Consider the following 22,217-nt stretch of genomic DNA (forward strand, 5'->3'; position numbering starts at 1 on the left):
ATCCTGGCAAGGAACTGTTTGCCTCAGCACTTGTGGGATAATGTAGAGTAAGCAGCAAATCATTGATGAATCTGTAATGCAACACCAGTCCCAGGAGTACTCAGGCAAAATTGCTGCAAAGAAGAAGGAAAGACAACAAAAGTGATTAAATGCAGTGAAAGATTCAGACCTTGGGAGACCTTTAGGGAGAAGCTTCTTATTTTAAGCATAAAGGGAAAAACGGTACAGAATTATGTGCAAAAGCCTTTCATTCTGGTTTAATAAAAACCATGAGGAACCCACAAATGCTGAATGTTTACTGAACCTTAATTGGCCTGGAATCATTCTTGCAGTTACTCTAGTTTTATGCTTCTGGTAATGTTGACTTCTGGCCATTAGCCACAAGTTTCTAGTGAACCTTTCGTACATTCTACAGAATTCTACAGACCATAAATTTTCATCACCGTTAAGCACCTTACATGCTTTTACTGTCAATAGACATAATTGATAAACATAGGTAAAAATTTACATTGATAGGGCAAGGTGCTTGTTCATTCCTACATTTAAAACATGTGGAAAATTGACTAACAATATCCATCAATACTTAAATGGGGATTACAGAATCTCAGTGGAATTGCGTTGTCAAAATGGTTCATCACATCTGTCAACACAGAGAGGTCCTTAGCCTCGCATTTCAGTGGATGCCTTTTTGCTCCCTGTCGTTTGTTGGCTTCCACAACCTCAGACCTGGGCCAGGTAGGAGTAGTGTGGCAAGGAAAAGGGACAGGCACCATTGGGTGACCCAAAAAATAAAATTGTTTTAATGGCAAGATAACCAAGAGCAAAAGGCAAACACACAGTACGGGGTCAATCACAAAAGGTGAAAATGGGTGGGTACAACAGTATATATCTGGAAGACCTGGGGGTTGATCCAAAGGCAGAGTTCCAATCACAAACTGGGATTAGGAATATGAAAAATAATGCGGCAAATGACAACCAATCTGGAGAGAACTAAGATCATTCTGGAAGCATATTCTTGAACCTTATATGAATAGGCCTGCTGTATTCATCTTTCTGCTCTCAGGCCTGATTCCCACAGTCTTAAGTTAATGTCCAAGGCTGGCCCATCATCAGCCCCAATCAATTCTATCCCCACAGCTCCCCATCTCTGTTTTGTCTTTTTTCTGGCTGCCGTAGTTCTAATAGACATCCAGTAGGGTACATGCATGTTCTTCCATAGTAATGGCTGGACTTGTACTAAAGATCTTGGCACTTGGGAGATCACTGCTTGTTTTCTGTCTCTGTGGTGTATTTGCTCTGGGAACATAGTTCATTCACTCTGGCCAGTTTTAATAGGGTTGGCAGAACTATTTTCTTTGAGTAGTCTGCTTCATCGCACAGCTTTGTTTCCTACTGTGTTGCTGTACCTGGAAGAAGGGTTCAAATTCCATTTGGTGCCCAAGGTTACGTAACATAACAAATTTAACCTAGTGAGTTTCAAATAATGGGATCGAGATTAAAAAAACCCTCCTTATCACAGTAATTATCCTCAGAGTAATCCACTTCCTTTGCAAAATTATTTTGGAAACTAAACAAGGTTCTACTGCCATGTTAAACACAGTCATCTGTTTGAATGAAAGCAGTTGCAAAGCTCTGGCTAATATTCTTACAAAGTTTAGATTAAAGTATGCATTCTACCTACTGATACTAAAAATACTGAGGTAATATACCAAAAAATAAACATTCATTTTAAAAAAACAAAGAGGCTTTGAAGTGATCATTCTGAAAATTTCAATGCAATTTTGTAATAATTTGTGTTGCATGATTCGTGCTTGAAATATTGTTTTCTACTTTCTCTTAAATATGCTTCTCTATTGTTGGAAATTACGACACCTTTTACTTTGCACCAGCTGATTTTGGAGGCAGATGAAGATGGTTGTTATTCTTTCATCAGCTGCAGCAGTGGGGATATGCTTTAGACTATACTGGCCAAAAATGATGTAAGGATCTTTAATTTAATGTTTATATCCAGGCCAGTGGACATCCAAAGAAATTTGTCTCCTAGGTATCATCAGAAAAGTGGCAAGCAATGAGCTTGGCAATGAGGCCCTGCCTGTACCATGACCAAAATGTCCCACAAGCCTTTTTAAGTCTGTACTAAAGCACATGCTCAAGGGATCAGGGGAAGAAGAGGATCAACTCTTTTTTTAATCTGAACTCACAAAAAGAGAAAAAAAAAAAAAAAAAAACATTTTCTCTCAGGCATAACCAAGATGGAAGACAATGTCTTACTGACAGAGGAACATATATTTAGCACCATGATTTATTGAGAGTGTTTGTGCTTGTTTCCTGAGAAATACATAGAGCCTTTTGATAGCGCTAGATGATAGCAATCTGCTCTGTGGGCAGATGTGCACATAATAGATGGTGCCTGAGGCGTATTTGCCCACATTTGGTGAATTCTCTTCTTGTATATCTTACTACATGGTTTAGTTTTATTATATTGATTGTTTGGAACAGTATCTTCTTCATGTCGGAAATCACTACCTTATTTATAAGTATGCAGATTTTAATAATGCAGTAACAGTAATGATTTTTTTCTAAGTGTATGATAAAAATAGTGTCACTCTACCTGTGGTTGAAGGTGATTTGATAGACTGGTCATACTGATTTTGAAAGAGTCTATTTTTGCTGCTGTTCCAGATGATGTAAATTAATGGAAAATGGTCTCAGAATCTGGCTAGACAAAGCTTTTGCTTTTTTGAGAGTCTATGCACTATGTTTAAGAGTCTTGCTCTATGCTCTCAGCTGGGATCATTTCCTTTGAAGTTTTATTGTTAAGGTTCCAGATCAATACAAGATTTATGTTTGCATGTTTTCAAGTACACAAATAGTCCTTCTGAAATCAGTGAAAAAAGTTCTGACTTAATTGATGTCAATGCCAGAACTCCCACTCACTTCATAAAGGCCAGACTTAATCACATTTTTCAGTCAAGTTGTTTTGGGGCAGGAAAAGGGAGGACTGTTCTGTTTATTACCGGTGAATGAAGGGTAGTCATATGTTAAGATTTTATAACAGATACAGTGGAGATAGCCATGGAGAACTGTCAGAAATAATTATTTCAGTTCCATAAAAATATTCTGGTTTAGTAATTCCAGTTCTTTATTTTGTCCTTTTGCATTAGATATTGTTAACCACGTTACTGTGATGACGTCAAATGTAATCTAAATGTTTTAGACAGCATTTAGATACAATTGATGCAAAGCTTTTTACCATATCAAACTAAAACCATTAATCATATAAAAATAAATTGTTTTGTCATTACCAAAGTGCTTTTGTTTTAGATTCCTGAATCTCTTTTCTTCAAGCCATTTGTTTAATGGGAAATTCTGAAGTAGTGACATTCTTTCTGATTTAGAGCATTGTCACATTTTGAAGGGTCAGAGTTTCCTGCAGAACAGAAATTCCAATTTTGACCATCTCTCCGTGTAGTGAATACTTCACTCACTGTGACTCTTTGCCAACTCAATGAAAAGGTGGGTACTAAAGTGCTGTTCAAATCTGGGGCTTAGCTGGCTAATGTTACTGCTGATCATACGTGCTGAACATGAATGTGTGATTATATTGTTAGACAAATATGTTATCTGTGATGCCTTGGTTTTTCAGAAGATAATAAGACTTGTTACAGTTGTTCTTCCTTAGATACTCCATTTCTGATTGACAAAATTTTTTAATAGAACCCAAGCTTTTGTAGAACATAGAGTGTTTGTTCTACATTCTTCCTGCACTAAGAAAACAGCTTCATAACCTACATAATAAGCCAAAGTCACAAATAAGTCATAGTTTCACTATTAAAAGTTTTTGCAATATATTGATGTGCAATATAGCCACTTTTATTGAGCCTTTTTTTAAATTCTACTTAATTGCTTGTTAGTTGTAATTTCTTGGCAGAGCACTATATACTAACAATAACTCTTTTTCCACTTCCCTGGTAACTTTATCTACAGAACCACATGTTGTTTTTCTTTTACTGTAATTATGGTGGGCTAGGATTGAGACTGTCTTAACACTATTTTATACAAATATAGTGTCCTCTGTTTAAGGAGAATGCATCCCATTCTGTACATGTGGTTGCAAAAAGAGTACTTTTGGAACATTTCATCACATATTGAAAGTGCTGAACTCTTGGATAATATGAGTGCCTGGCTGGTGGTAGTATCCTCGAAATATTTCTGCTTGTTTCCTAAAATACCTGCACTGTCAGAAATTTTCTTCATAGAGAGTCATGGAGTGCTTTGTTCAAACAGTGCTGACTATAGTGTAATAAATGTCCCCAGCTGTTTTATGGGAACCTTTAGCATACAGGCTGAGTGACAAGTAGTCACATAAGCCTTCTTCTGCTGTTGTAATGGACCTTGAAAATCTGCTAAGCCCTGGAGGGTTAGGGAGGTCAAGGAAAGACAGGATATAAAAAATAATATTAACACATCGTTAGTGTAAGCAAACATAATGAGATTTTGCATTTAAATGAAATTTTATATACTCACAGGAAGCATCATCTAGCAGTTGAAGTATAGAATTGGGAACTGAATGATGCTGCTTCTATTTTTGGCCATTATGCTGTAGGTTTTGTTCCAAATAGAGAGGAGCAGAGGTCAAAAGTATACCTGAATAAAAGAGCTTTCCATTTTTAATAATGGCATGAGATAAGGCCTTATCCCAAAGCATTACAGAGAAACAGAGCTTTGATTTCAGATAAGATTTCTATGAAAACCAGCTCAGAATTTCAAAAAAGGGACGGATCAGAGGTAAATGAAAATGGATATGAGAGGAAAGTCATACTCAATCTGAAATCATGTGAAGAGAGGTATAGAAGTTTAGTCTGAGGTGAGCAAATGTAGAAAGCACCAAAGGTAGTAATGGCACAATAATTAGTTGAAGGGTCATGAGATGTGTGTGTCTCATACACCCATGAAATTTTGGTAGCTGTCTGGCACAGGATATTAAAAGCCTCCTTTTGTATGAATGTAAGATTACTCACATGGAGAGATTTGTGCAAAGTCTTCACAGGGTTTGTGCCTGCAGTTGAGTGGGAACAGATACGAATTAAGTCATGCCCAGCTATGCTCAGCTGCACAGGTAGTGTGAACATGTGAAACTGCCATATGAAAAGAAAAGAACTGAGACAGCGTGGAAAATTTTACCCCAGGTATGCAGAGTTTTGTCCGCATTTTCTTGGTTCTAGCACACCTTCATGCCATCATCATGTTTCTCTCTCTTTCTACAGTATCCAGGCTCTTATTGAGCAGGTCAGCTATTAATTAAAAAAGCTGGAATTATTATACCATCTTCTGTCTCTTCTGTTCATAGTATGCTGCACTGTGTTCTTGATTTGGAAGGTGGTGGTGCTTGGGCATTCCTAAAGTGTGAAGGTATTTATTTCCAAGATAAGAAAATATAGAGGTCTTGGAATCACATATGGCAGAACCACTTGTCTCTGGATATCAGATATAGTCTAAACATCTAATATTAAGATGTTCCTGATGTGCCTTGTATCCTGCTCCTTGACATGTGTACCTCAGACCTGTCAGAACTTCAAAGTTAGAAATGGATGCAAATTTCAATGTTACAACACTGAAACACTCAGTTTTGGTCTAGTGGCACTCATACACAGCAGTTGGGAGGTCCCATTCCTTTCCACTTCAAGTTCCACCTCTGCCTAAGTAGAAATGAATTTGCATTTTCTGCCTCTCTGGGGAAGCACCTTAACAGGCTCCCAGTAAGCTTTGAGAAAGGGACAGAGAGTGAAGATTGTCCTTCCTTTGTTTCAAGCTGTTCCAATTTCTATGAAGTGATTAAATTGGATTTCATTGACTTGGGGTATGAAAGGAAGAGAATGAATGAACTGTACCAAAAGATAGAGGAGAAGGGGCCAAACATTTTCAGATATTTAAAGTGTTTGAAGCTGGAATTTGATATTCCAGGTGAGAGCCCCATGATGTTTGTAGAGGATATTGTCTATATCTTGTGAGTATGGTATCCATCTTCAGGAGATTGAACATGATGAATTGTGGAAGTCCCAGCTCAGGATAGTGCCCGTGTTGGGGAGGTGGAGGGAGAAAGAGAAGGGCACCTCCATTTCCAGCAGCATCACTCAACCATCTTCATCAGTTCAGCCTTTCAGATGTTCCGTGCTGAGCCACCTGACTGTCCCCACCTAATGGCACATCAGTGTCTACGTCAGAATACAGAGTGTCAAAGCACCAAGGACTATCACTGAGGATGTAGTCCACCATACTTCATGCATCAAGAATCCCAGTGATACCTGTAAACCTCTTTGTAAAGCTCTTTTAAATCTCCAGTGAAAATATGAAATAGCACTTTTTTTTCTAATCAGAATTGATTAAAAATCTAAGAGAGGCAAGGTTTTACAGGAGATACTATCTTTTATTAGATCAACTGCTGTACTTGAAAGAAGCAGGCCAGCTTTCAGGCATGAATCTCTTCTTTGTAATCCTGATCACCACTCATTACCACAAGGTGTTGCAAAGTCAACCTCCCAGTTTGTCTCTATCTTTGAATGCCTTTCTCATTTTATTGCAGGAAGTTATATTTTCCTTTATATTGCTGATTTAATGATTATTCTTATTAGTAATCTTGCCTGAAGTGTAGCTTACTGAAGCTGGACTCCATTACTTTTAACAGGTCCAGAGACTTCTTTGCAGCAGCAGAATACCCACCTGCCATGTTCCAGTTGCTTTCCACTTCTGGCTGTACCACCTGAATGTAGAAAGCTAATAAAGTAGGTCCAGAATTTTGCATTCTAGCAGGCACACATTCAGGAAGTATATTTAATGATGAAATATTTAATAATCAATTTTTACAACTGGAATTTTAAAAGGAGCAGCTGTTGCTTAATTTATTGAAGTTGTTACCCCAATGCTCTTGGGGTTAAAAAAAGTTAGTTCCTTGAGGATTAAAAAGAAGAAAGAAGCTGAGGGCAGAGAGGAAACATAATTACTTTTCCCCCCCCTATATTTCCAAAACAACTGTCAATTTTCTGTGGAAAATCAGTCTTTGCGTCCATTCACCTGCTCCTCTCTAACTTAAAAGTATCTAGTCTGATATCTTTCTGCAAATGCTCTGCAGAGGGAATTGAACCTGTTTTGTTTGTTTTCCCTTTGATTTTCTCTTTCAAATCTTTGTTAGGCATTCACAAGTTATACATGGATATGCATTAATGACAAAACAGAAGCTGGGCAAAAAAATGAAGTAGGTTTTCAATGAAATTTGTCCATAACATTTGCCCCCAGTAAACTGAACACTCTGTTATGCTCTATTTAAAGATGTCTCCACAAACCTGTTAAGTTTTGCCTCTGTCCAAATTCAAGGCATTCTGAGATGAGATTTTGTCTCAAGCTGAGTCCTGAGGCTGGAGTTCAGCTACTGAACATGTGACTGTATTTTTTTAATCGTAAACGGTTTTCATAAAATTTTGGTTGACTTTTGTTATTTTCAAATTGCTTTCAAATTAAAAGCAAGTCTTCTCCCAATCCCCAAATATTCATGAGTATATTATTTATTTCCATATGAGGCTAAACTTTGGCAAACTAACACCTGTACCATATGCTGTGAGTTCAGTGCATTATTAATGGAGCAAAGCAGTATTCATAGATATGAATAAGGATAGTGACACCCCGGCCTTTGTTTTCCCCCTTTCTTCATGGTCCTTCTAATAAACCCGCAAAATCTAAGGAGGACTTCAGGGATCTTTACAGGGGGAGTCAAAGTTAAGGATGGTGATGAAAAAACCTGATACCTGCAGAAATAACAGGGCATAAAAAGTCAATTTCTTGCAAGGTGTTGGGAGCTTGTCAAGAAAGTATTAAAGCAATATCACATAATGTCTTCATTGTAAGACTATAGATGCTGTGCAGAGCAACATTAATGAGCTCCTCTAAAACTTTGGGGAAGGTTAATCCAGTCTAAACTCACTTGCTGCTTTGGTCTAATTGGGGAATATATTAATGTCTCTACAGTTAGATGCTGAGGAATAGATGGAAACCTGCTACAATCCACTTAATATGCTGTTGTGTTAACAAAACTATCAGAATTCATAAAACACTTTAAATATATCCCAAAATTGGTTAAAATTGCAAAATAAATTAGAATGCAGTAAATCAAAATAAGACAAAATGCAAATAAGGAAATAATAAAGTGAAGTATTACATTTAAGTGCAAAAGATACTGAAACATTACCATTGGTTTGCATATTAGAAATAACTAAAATGATGTTTTAGAATTGGATGCAAAATTTATTGGCCAAGAATTTTTCCTGGAGTAAGGCAGCATTATTTGTTCTAATATTGGTGAATTCATTGCAAAGAAGCATGAGTGTACAAAATTTTTCTCTCCATCCATTCTTCCATCTCCACTCCTTTCATAACTGTAGATATACTTTTGCATGTCACCAGAACATATTGAAATATAGCAGATTTCTGAAAGCTATTCAGTTCCTTCTCTTTTGTGCAGGTGCATGAAAAATTCTTTTGTTGGCTCAGGCATTGGTAAAGTAATAGCAATTTCTGCAAGCATAACTATTCAACTTCATTATTTATTTGGAGAAATTCCATGAAATGGAGCAAGAAGAGTGAAATTGAAGGGATTTATTGCAATTAAAAGTAAAAAAAAAGTTAATTGCTATGAAATAAGAATGAGAAAACAAAACTTTCCTGTATTTAGTTACTGGTAAGGTTTTGGGATTTTTTTACATTAATGTAATTTCCTTCCCCTTAGCAGATGTTTCCAATGCATGATCCATACCTCTCCGTGAGTGTGAGAACCACTTTTAGGGTGTCTGTAGAATTTTGCTAAGAAAATCAAGTTTATTGGGTAAATTTTAAGGAACTGCAAGCAAAACAAGGTTGAAATCTAATGCTATATGATAGTACCAGTACAGAACTAGATAATTTTCTTTTCCAGTATTGTAATTAGGCTCTGAAGATCCTATCCTAAAAAATTTGGAGTCAACAGGAATGCCATTTCTGACTTTCAGGAACTTAGAATGTCCGTTTATTGGAGTTTTGTTTGTTGTTAGTGTCTTTAATGCACCTATGGAGATGTTCAAATAGCAGTGATTAGAATTTCCTAGCATGGTCATTGGCAAGTGTAGGAGGCTAGAGATTGGTGCTACTGGGTGTTGTATTTCTGCTTTTCCACTGACTGGCTGGATGACCTTTGCACACTGACTTGCCCATTCAGCCCACAGTTAATTTATCGCGAAGAGACAGAAAATAAGAAGAACCCATTTTTTTCCTTTAAGAATCCAGCAGCTGTGAAATTTAAAATAAAGCATCTTCAATGATTCTTGTACAGTGAAAGAGGCAAAATGCTTGAAGGCAGCAAAACAGAGTTTCTGTGCCTGCAGACAGAAACACAGTGGCTGGTAGCCAAAAAGATTTTTCCTCATAATAATAGTTTATTCTTCTGAGTATAATGGAATATAGAATAATTCCACAAAAGATGATGGTTTTGCTGCAGGAACAGAGCTGAGTTTGGCCCATGAGGAGCAGAACTCTTTTGCCTTTTCCCTTGTGGAAACTGGAAGAAGGAAGTATGTTGTTAAGGAAAAAGAAAGTTATAACAGTGGGAGGCTACTGTGGTAGTGACCAATATTCCACTGCTTTAAGTCCTTATGCTTATTATATTGTGTGTTCTGGATTTAATTACAGATCTAGAGTGTAGTGCTAATAAGGCTGCACAGTTTTGTCTTCTTCCTCTCTCTGAGACACAGCTAATTAAAATAAGCATTAATTAATATGTGCTTTGAGGTCCCGGAACTTTAGGTGATTAAAATATTCTTAGTAATATATTATAACTTTTAGCACATGGATCACTATGAAATAGTTTAATGTTACTGACTGTAAAACGTGACCTATCTCAAATGCTGCTCATAATTGAGAAAAGAGCAGTTTGAATTGTCCAGCTCTGTGTCCCGGGAAGAGATCTGTTGAGGTGTCAGCCCCCTTTTCAAGACAGCCATAGGGGGACATTAATGGCAAAAACTTTGCATCTTTGATTTCAGTATCCTTTTCTGATGAAAAGACTTTTCCTTTTAGTCAGGTGCTTACAGCCTAATTCTGGTTCTATTTTTTGTTCTAGAAAAGTTACAGGTTTGAGTAAAGCTCTTTTTTTAATGTCTTTGTGCCTTTATTAGCCCACAGTACCTTTGTCGTCTTCTTATGGGTAATGCATAGGAGATAATTACTTAAATATTGAAAACATATTTACTAGTTTCAAAATTTCTCTTTGCATCCATAACTGACATTTTTTGATGGTTATGATCAAGGCATATGCACTGTCAGCAAAGAAGACAAGTAGACCTTTTGGTCTAGAATACTTATTTAGAATATGAAATTAGTGAGCAGTAAATGTGGCAGTGAATGTTAATAAATGTTAGAGTCTAGACTACCCTAGTGCTAAATAGGGTAGTTCCTGATCAAACAGGACAGCTTTTAAATGATCAGCACAGTGGTGCCACCCTTACAGCCACCTCAGGGATGACGATGCCTTCTCCCTCACACCCCTAATAAGAGGAGGATGTTCATTTCCCTGCTATGATATCCTTCAGCTCTCCTTCAGACATATCATTAAGTTAGACAGTCCTCTGCTTTCAGGAAAAGGGTTAAACATCTGCTTTTCAAAATGCAGATCATCCCCTTCATACACACAGCAAAATCATCCTGTTAGAAAAGACTAAACCAAAATACCCTGGCTTCTGAGAATTTTGAATTTGTATCTAGATTTCTAGACTACTTTTTGGTGCTGCTTTCTTCTTATAATCACCATGGCAGCAATACTTAACTCATTTTGTTAAAAAAAGAAGCTTTTTCTACACTTTTTCTGTGAAGAACTATGCCAAAAAAAAAAAAAGATAATTTTTGTAATTTATTACATGACAACAAAAAATTGGAAGCCTGCAATCAGTGGGAAGTAAAAGCTTTCAAAAATAAAGCTGCAAGGTGATAAGTTAAAATTGCTGGTTGTCACATCCATCCTACTGCTTTTATCCATAACTGCTCTGTTCCTTTTATAAAAGCTGGATTTATTAGCAACCACTGGAGGCCTTCAGACACCACCAGCCCTTGTAGCTCCCAGGTTAATGACTGGTATTAATTACTACCAATGTACAAATTCCTAAGGCCCTGTACCAGTTGCAATGCTTTTGTCTCAGGTGCATCTAAAAATTCAGTCTCTAGCTTGATTTAATATTGCTGTCTTCAGCACTGGGTGTTACTCTAAGCTGAAACTATTTACAGGTCTTGTGAATAGTCATATTTGTATTTGACTATTAAAAGGATCAGTTGATTGTAGCAAAAGGGGCCTTCACATCGGTTCCAAGGCGAAAAGGGGAGCAGGTACTTTAGTCTAACCTCCTCTCTGAATGCAGTCATTCCACATGAAGAATGAAAGAACTGTATGATTTCTCACTTGCATAAAGGTTAAGGAGCAAAGATACAGCTTTCTAGACTTCTTCCCAGCCTAGTGGTATCTGTCTTGTCTTGTATTTTAAGTAGACTGTTTATTGCTCTCCTGAGCTCTTCTTCAATACTATATTCACAGAACCCTGCATTCTGGGAAAGTTTGAGGCTGTCATGAGTACCATCTCCCTCCAAGAAACCCCTTAGGTTGGTCCTTCCTACACCTACACCTAAAAAGCCTCTTTCATGCTTTCTCCTCTAACATATCTCATGCTGAGGGACTGCCCTGTGCAAATATCCATCAACATCTACTTTGTTGTCACACTTAAAAACTATTTTGCTCTGTAGATCCATTTATGAGTCCCCAGCAGAGTACATGACAACACTGGCAGCCAGTGGGCTGACACTGTAACCTCCCACTGGCTAGAGCTGTCTCATTCCCTTTTTCCCATGACAGGTAGATTACTTGTGAAAGTCCGCGCCAAAGGACACGGTAGATTCTAAAAATTTACAAAGGATGACTGGAGCTCATGAAAATAAATCCACTGAGCATTGCAAAATGCTTGAATCCCATATTCAGAGAAATAAGATCCGGAGCGAAAATAATTTAAGGCAGAGAGATTAGTTTTATATTTGGTTGTCCTGTTCTTATGATGCCATAACCATCCACTTATGTCCATACTTTGTGGAGTTTTTTTAATTGAAACACCAGAACAAGAGACTGTCAACAGTCCCAGGAGCATAACTGTGCTCAGAGATCTCTTAATGTCAATTCTGCAAAAACAGGCTGCTCTGCTGAAGTGGACAGACCTTTGGTCTAAACCCCTGTAGTCATTCTTAGATTTTGCTTTTATGTATCTAAAATGGGAATCAAAATCAGAATATTTCACTCTTTGTTACTATTTTTATTGTTTTTCTGGCAGCACAACTGAATTAGTTACACACACACACACACACAGACAATATTAGAACAGTGGCACCTAAGGCAAAAACCCTCAAATCTTAAGCTTTACTCCCATATCCCAGTAACAACAGAGATGCTCTGATAAGATGCACACTGGAGAATGTCAGTGATGTCTTGAGCCACTATACTCTCTTGGAGAGCTGTTGTTTCAATCTGAAGCAGGTAAAGCAAGCCCTAGTGCACCTTTACAAAGAATTTTGTGATGATTTCCTTTTGATTTATCCAGTGGCACAGTGTGAGAAGCTAAAACCCACCATGGGTTTTAGATATTTTGTTAGTGCATTTTCTACCAGTAGAAATTTAATAGAATCATTTTCTGCCTTTAAAATACCAGATGCCATATTGATCTTTCTCTTATAAATGCTGTTACTATGGATTTGATGCTTCCTTGCTTATAACAAGGCACAGAGATTTGTTGTAGAGCATGTTCTCTGTATATGTTTTGTAAATGAGCATAATTTGGAATGATAGAGATTGCTTTTTGACCTAGATTTGAGCTACAAAAACAGTATTTACAAAAGGAAAAATTTTTGAACATTTGAACACCAGAAAAGGTTTTTATTCAATAGCTGATTTCTCCTTTACCTGCATTCTTTTATGCAGGACTACAAAAGTAATCTGTCTGTCTGAACACTAAAACATCTACAGGGGATAATTCTACCTGTCTGTGTCCTCTTAAGGAGAAATAAACTTCTCCTTAAGAATCCCTGGAAATTAATGTACTGAATACTAGTATTCCTTTTTTTTTTTTTTTTTTTTTTTGCATATACAAATATATTCTTTTGCAAATTTCCCAGACCTCCACCTTCTCCCACCTCTGTTAATCAGGATTATTACTCAGTATTTCCCAAGCTGGAGATGAAGAATTCTCTGGGTGGATTGACAAATGACAGAAGTAATAACATTTGATACACAAATCCTCAAAGATAATTTAAGCACATATTCTTTTGCTGAAACTGACAGGAAGTTGGTGCTCAGTGGAATTTAGCACTGGAATGCTGGCAAAAATGAAGCCAGTGTATGTCACCGCCAGCTCCATCACAACAAGGAGCAGCTCTCAGCACCACATTCCTCTCTTGTACCATTTGTACCACAACCTGCACTGGTCCTCTCATGCTGCTTCCCTCACACAGAGAGTCCAGACTGCTGCAAACACCTCACTGAAATCTACCAGTGACTCTCACTCTCTATCATATGCCTTTAAACCTTCTCCAGCTCTTTCCTCTCATCTGACTGACTTTAGAAAACTGTTCAGAGCTCCAAGTTTATACCGTGTCCCACCAAAAACTTCCCTGCTGTCCCTTGGCATTCAATTCAACTGTGTTTGCTATCACTGGATAGCATCTTCTCTGAAGCTAAACCCACACTGGACCAAGTGTCTTTATCATGCTCTGGTCACCATTTACGGTATTTCAATTAATTTATAGATGATTCACTTGAATTAAAATCAGACCACAAACTCTAATCTAGATTTACTTAGACACACTTTACCCAGATGGCACATGCACTCGGTGTAAATGCATTTACTGATCAATCTAAGCCATTTTAATTAAACACAAAATTCAGCCAAAGTACTTTTTATATGCTGCTTTTTATGAACAACACTGCAGAAGGGCTAATGGCATCTGGATTAACCAAAGGCCATGCTACCAAATGATTTCTGTAAGGAATGTATAGATGCTTGATTATTTTGTTTTCTGTTTCCCGTTTTCACCCCCACAGCTATCTGTAGGGACCTTCTGTTCCATTATCTCTTCATTTCATTTCCAATGTCGAACATGATGCCCCTGAAGTTGCCCAAAATTTGCGGTTTTCCAAAAGCGCCTTTGCCCCTGGGGAAATGGGGGAAGCATTAAATCATATTCAAGTCCAGTGTCTTGGATATATGTAGAGCCCTTTGAAGGGGTTTTCTCTAGAGTAGGTGCAAGGGTGATGTGCTTTGTCTCCTCCCTCACATCGTTGCAGTGGCTGCCCTGGAGGCAGGCAGTGGAGGATGTGTGTGAGCAGGCTGTGAAAGCCGTGCACTGATGTGCTGGTCTTGTGAGGGCACATGCTCTGGAGGGTGTTCCTCAGTGTACCAGCTAATGTGCTTTCAGGCTTACCCCTGTACAGCAGGCATGTTTAGTTTTGAGAATATTTAAGCTTTGATCCTACCCTTGCCAGACACTGTAGCCACAGTGTGTGTGACCTCAGACTAGTTACTTACTATTTTTGGGCATCTGTCCTTTTTCTTTTACAGTTAGCTGCAAGAATAGTCATTGAAGTATATGAAATGCTCAAAAACTGTACTTCAATAGTCTGAACTTCAAAAAATGTCTTGCATGTTATTCCTTCCTTAAGTGAAAGTATTTGTTCTCTATGGAGACTGGGTAGCAGAAGGGCATCTGTGGACAGGATGGTAACATAATCTTTTATGGTCTTTCATGTTTGTAAGAACTGGAATGGACGTACATATGTTTGTTCAGAGTCAGAAGGGCTTTGCACAAATTTTTCCCTGAATTAAAGAGTAATCGAAGACACAGAGAACACAGCAGGATGATTCCCTGGTAGCCAGTTTCATCACACTATCTGCCTACCTCCTTTGCTACCAGGCAAATACAACAAGAGCAGGAAGTCTGTGCTGTGTAGACAGACACCAGACTTGGCAAGTGCAATTTTTTACTGACTTTGCTTTATATTTGCTTCATATTCATATTTGCAAAACATGAAATATCTTTCATATTTTTCAGATTCTGTGCTGCCTAGGTGTGTAGCTCTGAGCTTCATAGTAAGTGTCAATAAACTGTCTTCACAGAGTAGGTAGACAAAACAATTCCTTTTCTAGCTTGGTACCAAGGACAATCTTTACAAGTTTCAGGCCCCAAAGCACAAACAACGGTGGACTGAAGAGGGAAAATAAGAAGGATGGGACTTCATAATCTAAATATGTAATTGGAAAATTAACCCAAATGCAGATGGACCAAAACTTATAAAAATGTGAGACCGGTTGTCCATTTTGTGACCATTTTGGATCCATCTTGGATCCATGCCCAGGCTCTTGTACAGCCCAAGGTGTATCCTTTAAGGCCTTTTAATAAATACCTACTTTATTCTTTACTGTGTCTAGCCTCTGTTCTGAGTCAGCCTTCTCAAGGCATCATCTTCACCAGTGGTGAAGTGGGACCCATTCAAAAGCAAATACTGTAGTGTAGTTGCTTTAGTAAATGTCTGTCAGGGCGCATGACTCAGTACAGTCACAGCTACAGCCTAAACTGCCTAAGCAGCAACTGAGCTAGTGCTAACAAGTGCCCTGGAGGTAGGATTCCAGGTGCAATATTTGTATAGTGCAATAATTTAGTATGAACTTTTATAGTCCATGGCTGGTGTGTTCCCACACAATTCAGCATAGCTGGTACTAATGGAAGACAAAGGGATATGAGCTAAGGGTGTGAGAGGCTGTTGCACTGAATTCAGTAGCAGCTATCCACATGGTTTTGCAAAAGTTACCAGTGGGGGTTTTGTTCTTGACTGTATTGATTGGTGCGCAGCTAAGCACACAGCTACAGCCAGAGCTGTGGCTGCACTACTGCAGGGGGAGAGACTGGGAACACATCTACAGCAGACCCCCACCTGGGGGGGGTGTTTCCACCTGATACATGCTTCACATCCTAGTTGTACTTTCCAGAGTGGTGAATGAAGCAGAGCTTAGAAAATGGAATAAGCTTTTTTTTCTTAATCTCCTCTTTTCCCCTTATTTGTGAATTTCTGCAAGAAAATAATTTGCAGTCCCAGCTTTTGGATTGCATTCAGCTATCAAAGTTCAATGATGTAGTGACAACTAAGTACTTTAATTCAGTTTGAAGTTAGAGTAATTCAGTAAGAAGGGAATGTATTGCAAAGTACTATTCAATCCCACGCATACATTAGACAGCCAGTGGACTGTACATTATTATTATTTCATTTCAAATTTCTGACAGTTGTGCTGTGGGAAAAATTTCCTCATATAGAGTGTTTAATTCAGGATGCAATAGTCAGTTTTTAGTAGTGGAAGGAAGTAGCAGTGGACAAAACCACCTACAGACTGGAAAATTTAGATCATCTCTAAATCCATCATCAGCTCCATTCTTCAGCATGTTTCAGTTACATACCTCAGATAACACTGATGGTGGCTTAACAGTAAATATGGAAATCAGTTTCTGCAAAGCTGAAGTTACAGGCTTTCCATAGGCTGGTTTGTAGGAACTACATGGCAAGTGCTGCACGTGCTTGACAGTGTCTGGGAGGCTTGTTTCTGTGTCAGTGTGACACACCAGTCATGCTATGTCCAACCCTGTTTTCTGGTGCCCTCTGGACACCAGCTCTAAATCTGCCAAGGATCAGGTATCAGCAGGCATCAGCAGATGCCTGTTCAGTTCCACCTTTAAAATCCTATTTTCTCTGTTAATTCTGGCCTGCACTTTCCATATAAATGTAGATAAGCCAGGGAGTGGCAGACCTGCCAGATGTAAAATGCCTACAACAGCTACTCAGTTCTCCAGGAAGCAATATTCAGTGGCAGTGTCTCCAGCCCATGGAGACACTGACCTGAGGGTCACTGTATCTGTGAAGGGTTCCACTAGATGAAACTTTCATATCAGTCCACATACCTTCCCTTGGTGCTAGTTCATTTAATTAATTATGTCAGTTTTATTAACTGCCTAACTCTGCTTTGTAAGTTGGAAGCTGAAAAACAGTGAAAAGGTGATGTTAAGTGCTCACAAGCAGGACCCGAATGCTGTTACACAAGCTCATTTCTATGGGGAGAGGACTGCTCAAATCACAGCTGAATAAGTGGAAAAAAAATTATGGCCTGTCATAATGACAATGACAGTCTCTTTGTGCATCCCTACCCTGCAGGGACAGGGAGGCAAAGGAGCCTGAACTGTGCAAGCCGCAGCATCCCTACTGCAGGGTGTGCAGGCACGTGCCAGTGGCTATCCAGCAAGGAGAGCAAGGCTGTGCAGGTCGTGGGAGGAGAGCACTGCCTGACAAGAGAGAGCTTGTGCCAATGGCCTTTCTCCCAAGCTGATGCCAGTCCTGTTTTCCTGATGCCAAACCTGTGGGTTTTCTTCTGTGCTGAGTGGAAGTGCTGGGCCAGCTTCCTTGCTCTTTTTCTTGATTTAGGAAAAACACATTTTTTTCTTTGGGAATTAATGCCTGACTCAGTTTTGGTTTTGTCTGTGGAGATGAGTTTTCTCTGTGCTACCCAAGCATTCTAAAGAATGAACTGCAGCCTCCTCACAGCATAAACTAGCTCTGTCTAAGGAAGAAATGCTTGCACAAGGATGGAGTTGCTAAGAACTGATGCCAGAGAGTCATGGCACAAACATTTTCACCTTGACCCAGTTCTCCATCCTTCTGAACTCCTGAAATAGCTGTGATTTTGATTGATTCATACATTTTATGCATGTTTGCTGTGCAGCTGGAAAACAAGCAACAGAGCTTCAGACTTTCAGGCTTTCTTTGGAGATTGATGCAGAATTTGGACAGATTCTCCAGAAACACAGTGGCCAGGGTGATTGAATCTCTCAAGCATAACAAGGAGGAGATATCATGGGGAGATGATATGAACTTTCTCAGTTCAGTGATGAGGACTGGCAGCAGAAGCCTTAAAATAAATGCTTGATTTGTTGAGATTGTGCACTTTTTTGGGCCTCTTTCCAGAACTGAACATATATAATGGAAGAAGTTAAGCAACCTCTGAAACTTTGCAAAGTCACGATGTATGAACTGATGGTAAAAGAAAGTGAAGGCTGACTAATAGAAGACAAATTAAAATGTTTGGAGGATTCATAGTGGATATAGGGATAAAAAAATATTTCCCAAGAGAGAATATATATAAATCAGCATAAAACAAAAAATAGCCTTTAGGATTTTGTCTGGGGGTGCAACCCCAGCTCAGTGGAGTGTGAAGCACGACAGGCCATCTCCATACTATGGTTCATATGCTCTTCTAGGAACAGGCACAGTTGCTCCAAGTAACTCTGGAGTAATCTCAGTGCTCACTGAGAGACATTGAGTATGAAGAATGAAGGGAAACTCCTTAAAATAAAGGCCAGATGAGACACTTAGCCTTAAAGCTGCAAGAGCTATTGAAATAATTGCTAACTCCTTAACCTTTCATGAAGAAATTAGCTGAACTGTAAAAAAATGAAGGATTAAAAAGTGGGGAGGGGGGAGATGGAGAAAACTAGTCAGAGGAAGACACTTTTAATTTGCAGCCTGCTCTCTTCATCAGAATTACTTTAGGATAATCAGGCAGATGCGGATGTTTCTTGGAAGGTAATGCTTGAGTGGTGAAGGTAGAATATGATGCTTAGATAAAACATGCTTGCAAATTTGACAGGTTACATTATCTTTTATTGACATCCAAACAGAACTGCCAGACTCTGGAGGCTTTATTTTTACATCAGCCTCTTTTTTTTATGACATCTGCCATCTTTAGAAATTAAACAAACTTTTTATTGCTGAGTTTTAGCAGATTATCTCAAGCAGTCTTGACTGCTTCTTGGTAAATTGTGTGATATGTGATGTATTTCTGACTTTAACCTGTATTTTCTTCTCCTTTTCTTCTTTTTCTCTAAAATAATTCAAAATAATTTATGAAATTCACTCTGTGTTATAATCTAGCTTTGATCTGGTGAGACAATACCAAGGCGAAATAGAAAAAGATGGATTATAGTTCCTACAATAATAGACTTGCAGAAAAAAAAAAACCTTGTACACTTTATGAAATGAAAAAGATAAGAGCATGAATTAATAATACTTTAACAGCAGTGGCACAAAATCCTTGAACAGTAATGCTCCAAAACTACTCATATTGATTTAAAATCTATATTTAAGACAGCTAGGTTTAGAAGTCCCTCTTCAGCCACATCAGATATAGATTTTCAATTTACAGGATTATTTTAAATTTTGGTCTTTGATTCAGAAAATATCATATAAAGGTTTCCACATTTAAAAGTAAATTCCTTTCTTTTGCTCCCTCAAATTATGCTAGTTAAAGTGTAACACCATCACTAATAAATGCTTCTGTATGATCATGTCAAAGCAGAGCTGCTACATGGCCCACAGAGGCCTTGTCCCAATCTGCATGCTTGTAGACTTTGGACTAAGGGAAAACCCTCTGTGGATACAGATCAGAAGAAGATGAGGCTTATGGAGCACTTAAGATCACTGTGTGCCAAATTCTGCCTGAGGTGATGTGTACTTATTGGTTACCCCAAGGGTTTGTGTTCATGCAAGGGCAGAGTTTGTCAAAATCATTTTACTACTAATAAATAGACATTGATCTACTTAGAAATGAAGTTAGCCAGTTCTTTGCTTTATATTGAAGTATCAGCATAAGATAATTGATTATTGCTTTCTTGAATTCCAAAATAGTTCTTGAGGACTTTGCTGGAAGCCTGTACTGTTCATTCAAAGGGAAATGATCACAGCCTGCAGCTGATGTGTAATTAGTACAGTGTCACTTTAAACAGCAAATTAATTCACAGTGGTTAGGTAAATTGTAACACATACACACATCTATTTTTCTGCAAAATGACTGCAATTTTTAGTGTGCCCCAACAAAACCTCCCTCTCCGAAGAAAAGGGTGAATTGGTGTGGAAGAGATGTGAAATTTAATTAGAACTAAAGGGTATTTGTCGCAAACTCAAAAAATTGTTACAAAGCATGGAGGCTGGGAAAAAAAATTGATTCTAACAGTGACAAGAAATTTCTCCCTTAACTAATGATAGTAATGGGTAGAGAAGACAGTATCCAGATCCAAAGGGAGGTGCTAATTTACATTTAATGGCTTGAAGATGAGGAAAAATCCCTCTGGCTTGAGTTCAAATTCGTATTCTGTGGCTTCAGTATTCCTGTAATGTGTTTCTGAAACTGAAAAGTAATTCTCTTCTCACTTTGGGTCCAGCCACACCACTGAATTTTATGTGTGGGCTTGGTGGTGGAAGTCAGAATTCCTCTCAGTTTAGGGGTTTGATTTGATGACCAGGTATGGAATGGCATCTCCTCATTCTGGAGAAAGAACCTTTTGGACACCTCTGAGGTGATATGAACACATTGTGTTCCTGCTCCTTATGCAAACCACAGAAGTAATGACTGTCTGGCTAATGACATCTGCCAGTGATGGCTCTTGAATGACTCACTGTGAGGATTACACTGGCCAGCTTAGCTGAAAGGACAGATTTCAGTGATCTTTCACTGCAGCTTCCATCTTCCTCTCACACTGGGCAAGAGGGGAGTAAAACACCAGGCAAGTGATGATTTGCAAATCTCTGTCTCCATTCCATCAGTATTCATCATGACTCAAAGTTTATAGCTGCAGAGTGAAAGATGATTGCACTGTTAGACTAGGGAAATGAATCCTGAGGAATGAGCAGGTTTCCCATTTATCCATAAATCAACTTATACTTGTTGGTGGTATAAAACAGGTAAAAGGATGCTCTGTGTACAGCAGGTAGCTTGCTAATACATCTTGCTTCCTGTCTGAGGTGTTGCACAGAGCAAACAATGAGACCCTTCCACAGAGCCTTGTGGGCTCAGACTAACTTCTCTCAGAAATGCCTTCAGTGAACAAAAAATGAGGAGACACAAAAGGAGGAAATGCAGAATAATTAAGCAGAATCTTCTCTAACTCAAAATATTTTCATGCTTTTTCCACAGGGCATCAGCAAATCTTTAAGGATGCAATATCAGCTCTAACCTTGAATTTCCTTGCTGTAGAAATGGGATGGAATGAATCATTTAGTTTTATCTGGACATACTTTTTCTGTAAAAGCAGATTAATTCTGGGTCCCAAGTTTCTAGTACTCCGTGTTTTGATTTCCTTTTAGTGCCTATATAGGCACAGTTTAGGGAATTGGTAAGACAGATGGAGCTTGGTTAGCATGATTTTTTTTTTTTCACACTGAATGTAAAAGTGGTTGGGTTTTTTTTTACTATGCAGCTGAGATATGAAAGGCAGGTGGTTTGAAAGAACTAATTTCTAGATAAATGATACAATTCATAGCAAAAATCCTAGAATACTTGCATGAAAAGATATGTGTATTCTTCATGTGGCAGACTAATAGCTAAAAACTGTTGTTGCACTCATTATTAGGAGACCTTAAGAGCTATGTTACTGTCAAAAATACTGATGGCATTCCTTTTGATGCCCTCTTAGGGAAAGACCTTTTAATTCATAGCTTTGTCCTTTGCCTAATCTGAGGTCTGACCAGTTGAACTGTACTTTATTCCATGCGAGATAAATCTGGAAATGAACAAACTGATAGCTGTGACTTTTATACTTTTATTTGAATTAGATAGGAAAGCTTAAAAAAATTTAAACTCTTTTCAACAGAAGTTTGACATTTTAGAGCAAACAGCTTATGTAATTTGCTTAATTCTGTTAATGTGAGTGCCTGAACAGGCATTCAGTCGGTCATCTTCATAAAAATAGCAGCTAAGTACTCTTCATTTCCTCACCTGCTTCTTCGAGTTTGTTTGGAGAAGCAAAAGTACCAAACAAAGTAGAAACAGCATAAAAGTAATATGTGAAGAGTAAGAGACAAAAAAACCCAATAAATCTGCAAAAGATTTTTTGAACTGAGATAGCAATAATCTTGTCTTATGCACCTGGCTTCAAAGTGCTGATCTTTATTATAATGCATAGCAATATATTGTACTGGAGTCACACACACATATGTATATGTATATGTATATGTATATGTATATGTATATGTATATGTATATGTATATGTATATGTATATGTATATGTATATGTATATGTA

General features: G+C 38.2%; 1 long non-coding RNA gene across 7 annotated transcripts in view; it reads left to right on the forward strand.

Moving 5' to 3' along the window:
• Nucleotides 1-22,217, forward strand: part of LOC107200028 — a 137,892-nt gene that overhangs the window by 18,167 nt on the left and 97,508 nt on the right. The window contains exon 5 of one of the 7 annotated variants that reach the window (XR_004496017.1): nt 3,399-3,516. The exons of 5 other annotated variants lie outside the window; for them this stretch is intronic. This is a non-coding gene — a long non-coding RNA (uncharacterized LOC107200028). The remainder of the gene's footprint in view (nt 1-3,398; nt 3,517-22,217) is intronic. One more of the 7 variants, XR_004496019.1, reaches the window with a different exon arrangement.

The sequence above is a fragment of the Parus major genome, chromosome 2, assembly GCF_001522545.3.
Source record: "Parus major isolate Abel chromosome 2, Parus_major1.1, whole genome shotgun sequence".
NCBI lineage: Eukaryota > Metazoa > Chordata > Aves > Passeriformes > Paridae > Parus > Parus major.